Here is a 9,948-nt window from a genome sequence, read left to right as displayed (position 1 = left end):
GACATCAGAATATTCAATAAATGTATACCCAAAGGAAATAAATGATGGAAGCCCTTTTCCCCCTCAGATTCTACTTCATTTGACAACTTTGAAAGACATTTTCTGAGAGATATTTGGCTTTGGGTTATAAAGATATTTTTGAATATAAACTTAGTACTGGAGCAGTTTCAGCAGAAAACAGGGGATGGTCCAAAAACATGTAATGGTTGGTGGAGAACACCAGGTAAATTTTCTCTAGGAAAAATATTCTGTCTCATCTTTGAAGAGAAAAAGAAACCTCTTTATCCATTTGAAAGGATATTTCCCCAATATATTGATATGAAATTAAGTGAGGTAGATGAATTGGCCTTCCTATATCTTAAGGGAAATCCTCAAAATGAAGAGTTAGGCACAGAACTACATCATAAATACCTATAATATTATAAATCATAAACACTTAAAACTTTTATGGCCTCTACTATGGCGACAATCAAGACTGTGCTTCTTGATCTAAGAGAATAGCAGATTCTGGACAGGATCCAAGTATTGCCAATTACTTAAAGTCACCTACCCTTTCAGGGGATTTGGGAGAATCTTCTTGTGCTTCAGTCCTGTGAAGTAAGAAGTGATTGCAGCATGGGTCGAATAATGATTCACATGCACTGTTAGCAGAGTGCAAAGTTAACAAGGGACAGACTATGTTGGTTTTTTTAAAATGTATCAACTTGAGCAGGCTGCAGTCTCCAGTCTTTCAGTCAACACTAGTAGGTGTGATAAGATTTTGCAGACGTAATTAAAATACCTAGTCGGTTGACTTTGAATAAGGAAGATAATTCTGGATAATCCAGGTGGGCCTGGCATAACCAGCCGAAAGCCTTAGAAGCAGAACTGAGGCTTTCCCCAGAGAACAAATAATTCTCCCATATACAACAGCTTTAGCTTCAACCCATGGAGTTCTATTTGGAGTTCTTTTGAGTTCCCTTCCTGACCACTTGCCCTGTGAACTTCAGACTTGCTTAGCCCATCACACAATTGTGTAAGATAATTCCCATAACAACTCTCTTAATGCATCTATCTCTTATGGGTTCTGTTTTTCTGGCGGGTGCATACAGCTCACATTCAAGAGATTCTCTGCTTACTGAAATTTTAATTTATCTAACCTTTGTGACTTCTGCAGATCTCTGATACCTTTAAAAAGATGACTTTTGTACCTCATTTGTTTTTTTCTAGTTGTCGTAGAGGAAGTTTTGGTCTCCCAGTGTCTACTGTAGAGTCTCCCAACAGATACGGAGTAGAAAAAAAGAAAAAATGGCATTCTACTTACAATGTGGTTCTGACATTATTTGTATAACAAGGTCTAAATATTTACATTCTGAGACATGGCTATAATTAAATATTCCAAGTATTGCCCGTCCATGAATTCTTAAATCTTAAACTCAATCTAAGTAGCACTTAGAGTTTTACGATGACTTTAATATTCCCTATTGCAAAGTTAAGTAATAGGACTGGAGTCATAAAGAAAGACACGTGATCCTGTATAATGGAACTCCTGACACTTGATGGGAGCATCCTGTACGTCAAAAGCCAGCATATCCTTTGCTCATTTCGCTTCAACTGCCATTTATTTCTTCAAGGTGACTTCTTATGACGCTACTTTTTGCTTCGCACTTTATTCTTTTTCATTTCTTGTAAATTTCTTTGGAGGGGGATGCTTCTTATTTGTAAGGTTGTACGTGTGATAAAAATTCAGGCTTAGAGCAGACAAATAAATACAAAGAACCAGCATAGGGCATGGGCTGTAAAATGGGCAGCTGTCTAAAGAAGCCCAGTTGAAACAACTGGAGATGCGGATGTGGGATCTGGAGTGAGAAGCAAGGCAGAGTCTGTGGTGACTCTGAATCTTCACAACAGGCATAAGTGAAAAGAAGAAAAGGCAGGTTTGATTAGGAAAAGAATATGCAACACGCCTCACATGCATTGGGTAGCCTGTTCTATATATGGAGTTTACCTCATACTACAAGGATTCATGTGTATGTTTTCCAAAGTTATCTGAGAGCTCCTACAACTCATTGTTCAGGTCTTCCTGTCTTTTGATTTCAGACCCTACCTCCCCTTAATATCCTCTACCAACTACCCTCCATTCTCTCATCCTCCAACCCTTCCCCCTGCCGCTTGACTTTGTCTCAGAATGTTATGGTCTATTGTACAAAGGCACAAAAAGAGCCACTGTACTCAATTTTGTTGGCTATATACAGCTAACTACATCCTAAAAAATTGTTGCATTTTTAAAAGAACAGTTTACATCCTATAAGGTGTCTTCATTTATGGACATAAGCTCTTTTAAATGCAATAGCAATGCTACACCCAACAATTACTTTATCTGTATAAGGATGCAGCATTTGTGGTTACATTTTATAACGATATGAAATAAAAAAATTATGCTAGAAAAAAGTTACACTTCCAAAATTATTTAAACTTGATTTTAGTTTTCAACATCGGAAATATTGCAATTACAGCTCAGAAAAATGAGGAAAGGCCTCTAAGAGACTCTTCTTGCTGAAATGTGATTCCAAATAAATAAATAAGCATACTTGAATTGATAATAAGGCTTTGAGCTATTCAGCTTAAAAATAGGCTTACCCCATTAAGATTATTAAACTCACAAGCATATTCTGAAAAGAGCTTTTGAAAATGGATTTCTTGCAAACTGTCATCAAATATTCATTGATAAAATAATTATGTGGAAAGATAAAGGGATGGTGGAAATTAAAGGGGGCTGATAATAAAGGGAACTGGATTAGATAGTTAAGCAAACTTTTAGAGAGGGAGAATTTTTTTAGAGGAGGTTGGCATGAAGCTTAGACTTGAATATTTGTACATCTGTTTTTTTAGCCCCTCATTGCTTCTGCCCTGGTGAATAAAGTGCATGGATGAGCATAGGTGACAATTGCTTGACTGTGATGGAATTTAACTCCCATATGGGTTTGTATTCTTTGTTGCTATACATTCAGTCTTTTCCTTACCATGAGCATGGATGAGGCTATGCAGTGTTCTTTGCAACCTTTATCATGTCTAACACAGTTCAGGGAAGGGTCACTGAACAATAGGCTAGTGGCTGAGAAGAACACTGTATACTCAATTTCATATTTCCTTGCTAAAAGCCAACTCATAAGATATTTAAATTTGTATGGTCTTACATCTAACTGAGTGGAAAGAGAGGGATTTGCAAATTTAACCCACTTAATTATTTTATACCTGAATATTTGATGATAGAAGTAGGAAATTCTTTTTTTTTTTTTTTTTTGAGATGGAGTCAAGACTGTGTCACCCAGGCTGGAGTGCAGTGGCAGGATCTCAGCTCACTGCAACCTCCACCTCCTGGGTTCAAGCAATTCTCCTGCCTCAGCCTCCCGAGTAGCTGGGATTACAGGCACCCGCCACCACACCTGACTAATTTTTGTATTTTTAGTAGAGATGAGGGTTTGTCATGTTGGCCAGGCTGGTTTCGAACGCCTGACCTCAGGTGATCCACCTGCCTTGCCCTCCCAAAGTGCTAGGATTACAGGCATGAGCCACCACGCCCATCCCAGAAATCTATTTTTAAAAGAACTTTGTGTAAAGCTTTTCCTATATGAAGGTCTTCTTGTTTATATTTCCTAATGCTCTCTTGAGTAGTAGCTGGAAGTTTAGACTGAATATTTGTCATTTTCTTTTACTTTCCAAGTCACTCCAATCTGTGTGACTCTATCTTTTGTTGTAATCAAGTCTCAGTGAATAAACCAGGCACCTTCTAACCAAAGTAGACAATTTACCTCCTGTATTGACCTCCACACAAAATTGTCTAATGGGTCTCTACCCTGCTCAAATATCCTCTACCCTCTGAGTACTTTCTCAACCAGACACCTAAAGGAAACAGATGCCTAAGTCAGAGCAGCTCTGGGGCAGAAATTTGTTTTCTGAATTGGCAAAGATACCTATTAAGTTATAGAAAAATATATCTACATTTTGTATTTTATAGCATGCAAATAAATATGTGTATAAAATATAAATATATTTAGGTTATGAATCTATATATATACATAAATCAATGTTATTGATTTAATAGGTTTTAGTGTTTACTAGAAAAGGAATTATTGAATTTGTAAAGATGGATCACATAAATATGCTTAAAATACATTAATCATAATGTGTGAATGTGTTTAAAACAAAGACAATTTCACAATATTAATAGCTACCAAGAGATATTCTACATGAAATTTGTTTGATGTTTTATACTAGAAGGATTAAGGACTATGAAATGTTTCCCTTGATCATTTGACAATGTAATATTGTATATCTTGTAACTATTAGGCATCATCCTAGGTTCTAAAAATAAAATTTTTAAAATGGAGGAAAAATGCTGCCACCAGGGAGTCAGGGAGACAGAGGGTGACAGCGCTTAAATGCTATAGCATATAAATCCCAGGAGGCTGAGTGTAGCACTTGATGGCCACCTAGTCCAGACGGGGTCAGATGCCATCCAAGTGAGTTGATGTTTGAGCAAAGTCCCTGTATCCTTCACTTTCTAAAGCATGAACGTCCTGAGCCCTATTCCTACAGGATTCTATTCTAAGGATGTGGTCTTCACATTAAAGAGTATCATGAATAAACAAACACTGAAGTGTTAATAGCTGATGATGACTTCATGTGTTATCTTTTCTCACATTTTAATAAAGAACAAAAGACTTTATGTCTAGCTCATGTAGCTAACAATGGACTTAAAAATAAAAAAGCATTAATAGCGAACGATGGACTTTCAGGTTCCAGTAGCACAGTTAATTAATTTGGATGAAGTGTATTGTCTTAGTGCCTTTAAATTACAGATGCAGTTTTGCAGATAATACCGCTGTTCTCACATTTCTCCTCTCTTTAGCTGCTATGTGCTTCTCCACTTTTGCATCCATAGAATTTTAGGAAATTTCCAGGACTCTGAGCTAGATCTCAAAATCTCACAAGCCCAGAAATCAATCAGGGTATAAAAGTGGAGACTAGCTTTTAAAACTGATTTATAAACCAGCCAACAGGTATCTAAGGAAATGAGTTTCAAACTACCCTTAATAATATCTTTTGTCACCACAACACAATGATCAAAATCAGGAAATTAACATTGGTACAGTAGCGTAAACACAACTATAGACCTTATTTAAATTTCACCAACTTTTCCACGAATGTCCTTTTTCTATTCTGGTATCCAATACAGGTTCTCAAACAGCATTTAGTTGTTATTTGTCCTGAATCTCCTCCAATATATGATTGTTTCTCAGCCCTTCCTTGTCTTTCATGGCCTTGACACTTTTGAAGAGTGCTGGTCAGCTGCTTTGTAGAGCGCCCTTCAGCTTAGCTTTGTCTAATGTTTCCTCATGATTCGATTGAGGTACAGCACTGTTGACAGGTATGTCACAGAGAAGCTGTGCTGTCCTTAGTATATCATACCAAGGGCACATTGTATTCGTATGTCTTACTGCTGGTGATGTTAACCTTAATCACTTAGTTAAGGTGGTGTCTGCTGGATTTCTTAATTGTGAAGTTTCTCTTTTCCCTTTGTAATTAATAAATATCTTGGAGGAGATACTTTGACACTATGAAAATATCCTGCTTCTTTTCAAATTGATACCTCTAATTCCAACCCCCACCTACACATTTCATTCCAGTCTTTCCTCACTCTTTATTTGTAAGGAATATGTTCCCAAACAATGAGAAACTTGGCTCTAATTATCGCCTATATTTACTTACTTGTTCAATCCTAGCATAAATATAAAATGGCTTTAGAATTGCTAAACCAAAATCCTGTGAGAAACAAAGTTACTAATTAGATTACAGTTTTTTTGTATACAGTTCTTTGTCTTTAGCCTTACAATGTCCAATTAAAACATTGTTTTCCAAAGATATTTTGTTTGGTTAATTCTTTTCTTTCTAAACATCTTCAGTGGTATTAAGGTAGTCATTCATTTAGGCTCATTTGTTACTGCGTTATTTTATGTTGAGTCTTTCCTTCTCCATCCTGGCTGAATTTAACTGTTTACATGTTTTGGGATATTTTGTAATATGTGAAACCTTATAGAAGTTTTAAGAATTAGAGCTATGAAACAAGAATATTCAAATAATTGTCACTACCCATTCCTGTTTCTTCTTTTTTTCCCATCGTGTTAACACCTACCCTCCATAGGTAACTACTCTTTTTAGTTTCTGGTTTATACTTCCTGCATTTCTTTACAGAAATGAACAGATACATGTCTATGTTATTCTACCCTTTTCTTACATGAGGCGTAGTCTACAATAATATGGGCACTTTACTTTCTCCACTTAATATCATATCACAGGAATCACTTGGTATCCGTTCACAGAGATCTTCCTCATCCTTCTTTATATGTGTAATACTACATCACATGGATGTTTACTCAATCACTCTCCTATGTAGGGTCATTTAGTTTCTTTGTGTAATTAAAACAATACTCCTCTGATGTTTTGCAATTATAAAAAACACTGCAGTGTACAAATTCACTCATATATATTTCTGTTTTTTTGGATAGTAAAAATACACTTTATTTTTAAATACAATAGCTGCTAACAGTATACTGATGTTGATGTTCCAAGAAGATACATGTATTCAATAATAAGCTTTCATTTGCCTCTTCAAGAAATTCTAAAGAAAATACTCCAATTCTGTTCAGCATTATGCCTTGAGGAGTTGAAATTTTTTCCATGATAAAAATATAATTTGTGTGGCCCAAACTTGATTATTTATAAAAGATGGAGTTTATAAAAGCCCATATATATCAACAATGAATGCTCCCTTCTCTTTGAATTCAATGCTTAATTCAAACTGATGTAAGACATTGGTGAATTAATAAACTTGATGAAATGTGTATCAAAATGTTCATGAAAAAATACATTTCTATTTCCTCTCCATTTTAATTTGTAGGTATTTTCTAAATGGGATTTTTAAGTGCACAGAAATAAAAGCTATCTACATGTAACTCTGGAGAGATTAAAAACACAACACAAGTAAAGTTAACATGCCTAAATCCTAGGGGTGATTCACTTAGTGTAAGAATAAATGTCAGAAATCTCTTAATTATATATAGATTGTTCAAGGGTTTAAAGATAAATTTTGAAAGCCAGAATTACCAAGAAATAAAATCTTATTTGAATTTTATCACAAAAGTTAACAGTCCTAGTAAAAGAAGACAGTAGAACTGTATAGAAAATTCACATCTACATCAAAAAAGAGAAGTTTTATCAACTAGAACAGTAGAGCGCTTTCAACTGTTAAATATGAAAATTTCTCAGAATCCCTTGGAAAACGAGACTTTCCATTCAGACTCCAATCTCCTCATTTAAGTAAAACGAAACAAGGTGTTTACATGAAGGGGAATGATTTGTTAGTTTTAAAAATAGAATCAGATGTTTTCCATTATGTTAATTCATACACTACATGAATTGCCTACCATAAAAACTTTTATGTCCCAAATTTCTCAAGATTTTAAGCTATGATCTTTCCATAAACATACACTGAGGTAAAAGCATGTTGTAGGATCACACTTTTTACTAGCATTCATCCATTTGCCAGTTTTCATTGCATTTGACTAACTTCCCTGATAAAGTAGTATCTGTCTTTCTACAGAGAAAAATAATTCTGCCTTCATCATAATAGACCTGCCTTCCTTGAATGTCTAGATAAATGGCCAAGTGTAATCACTGGATAAATAAAAAACAATGAAGAGAATAAATAAAAATGAAAATACTTTGCAGTTCAGAATGTGTTTTTCATCACTCTGTTTTGAAGAATGAAGCTCTTTCCTCTGTTAGCCCTCCACTCTGCACCACTTGGTCCACCATTCGCTGGAAGGAACGAACCTCACCTCTCTTGAATCTTTTTTATACATTCAGCTATAAAACAAGGTCCAATATCACCGGAATGAATGCCAAGTTGCCACTATTTTGAGAGTAGGTGAAGGGCGATAATGCCTGCCTGTGTACTGTACAGATGGGACAGCCTCACCAAAGCTACTGCAAAATAATTTCTCAATAGATAACTGTATAGTGCCTCTTCCTTGAACCAGATAAATCATCATCCAATATTTTATTACAAAAGGATGGGTGCTTAAACTTTGATCAGCAGTAAGGAGTTTTAAGAAAGGTAAGGCAAAGGAATCTCCCTGAGTCAAATGGATACAATATGGAGCTTTTTGTAACTTTCTATATTAAGCTAATTACTGATAGGTTCAAAAAATGAAGTATGCTTATAAAAAGCTGCTTCAATAAAGCCAGTGCTTACTAAGTGTTAGCATGTCAAAGGGAGAAAACATTGTGATTTCAAAGTAATACACTTAAAATGTAAAAAAAAAATAGCCTATGAGAAATAGTACTTCCTATACAAGTTAGGTATCAAAAATTAGTAAAAATGGGCCGGGCGCAGTGGCTCATGCCTGTAATCCCAGCACTTTGGGAGGCCGAGGTTGGGTGACCAACACGGTGAAACCCCGTCTCTACTAAAAATACAAAAATTAACTGGGCATGGTGGCGCACGGCTGTAATCCCAGCTACTAGGGAGGCTGAGGCAGGATATCACTGGAACCCGGGAGGCAGAGGTTACAGTGAGCTGAGATCGTGCCACTGCACTCCAGCCTGGGCAACAGAACGAGACTCCGTCTCAAAAAAAAAAAAAAAGTAAAAATATATTATAGTCACAACCAGTCTTTGGAGTAGTAGTTAGAAAATTTGATTTTTTTATATAAAGAATAAATACATAGCCAAGTGTCAGCAAGTTCATCCTCCCTTGTTAGAGGACAAATAATTTCTTATTTAGGACTTCAATTTAGTAACAAAACAAAAAGCCCTCAAAAACAAAACAAAACCCAAAGAGGCAGAGTGCTATTCCTTAGCTTGGTTATAGACAAATTTGACTCAAGGAAGTGAAATGAGTAAGATCAGGCAAGATTGTAGTAAACACACACTCGCCATGACTATAATTTAGTCCAAAAAGAATGAACAATCCTCTACACAAGGTAAAGGGGCTGAGAGAGTTGGTAATCTGTGTCTATATTAAATATGCTTTAGAAACAAAAATTTACTTGATATTTTGGCAAACCCACCAGTCATTCCTTAGGTTAATTTCTGTAAGTGTTAATTTTTACATTACTAATCATTTTACTTCTTAGCTAAACTAAATATTAGTTTATGTAGTATTGCTGAAGAGATCTACAAATAATAGCAAGCTCTATGATCACCTAAAAATGAGCTATGTAAACTAAAGGAAGAAAGCAATAATGTTTCAAATGAACGGCACAGGGCACAATACGTATAATAAACAAATTTAGAGAGAGTATAAGGTACGTATCGGTTTATCTTATAAGGACAAAATGCTTGAGGAAGTTCTTGAGAAAACCCTCCCTCCCTCCCTCCAAACTTTTAGCATCTACATCGTGTCAGATGTTACAGCTGGTACGAAGGATAAATGCTTTTAGGCAAAAGAAAAAACTTAATCTGGCCGGGCGCGGTGGCTCACGCTTGTAATCCCAGCATTTTGGGAGGCCGAGGCGGGCAGATCACGAGGTCAGGAGATCGAGACCACGGTGAAACCCCATCTCTACTAAAAATACAAAAAATTAGCCGGGCGTGGTGGCGGCTGCCTGTAGTCCCAGCTACTCGGAGAGGCTGAGGCAGGAGAATGGCGTGAACCCGGGAGGCGGAGCTTGCAGTGAGCCGAGATTGCGCCACTGCACTCCAGCCTGGGCGACAGAGCGAGACTCCATTTCAAAAAAAAAAAAAAAAAAGAAAAGAAAAAACTTAATCTACAAAGCAAAGTCTAGTGTAGTGACGTTTTGTAGAAGGCTTTCTTCTCTGGTGGTAATATTCTTTAGTACATATCTAGGATAAACTAAATTGAAACAATATTTTTGATACAGTAGCAATCCTTTTATATACTTT

Source organism: Nomascus leucogenys, chromosome 5, assembly GCF_006542625.1.
Source record: "Nomascus leucogenys isolate Asia chromosome 5, Asia_NLE_v1, whole genome shotgun sequence".
NCBI lineage: Eukaryota > Metazoa > Chordata > Mammalia > Primates > Hylobatidae > Nomascus > Nomascus leucogenys.
This window is presented reverse-complemented; position numbering follows the sequence as displayed.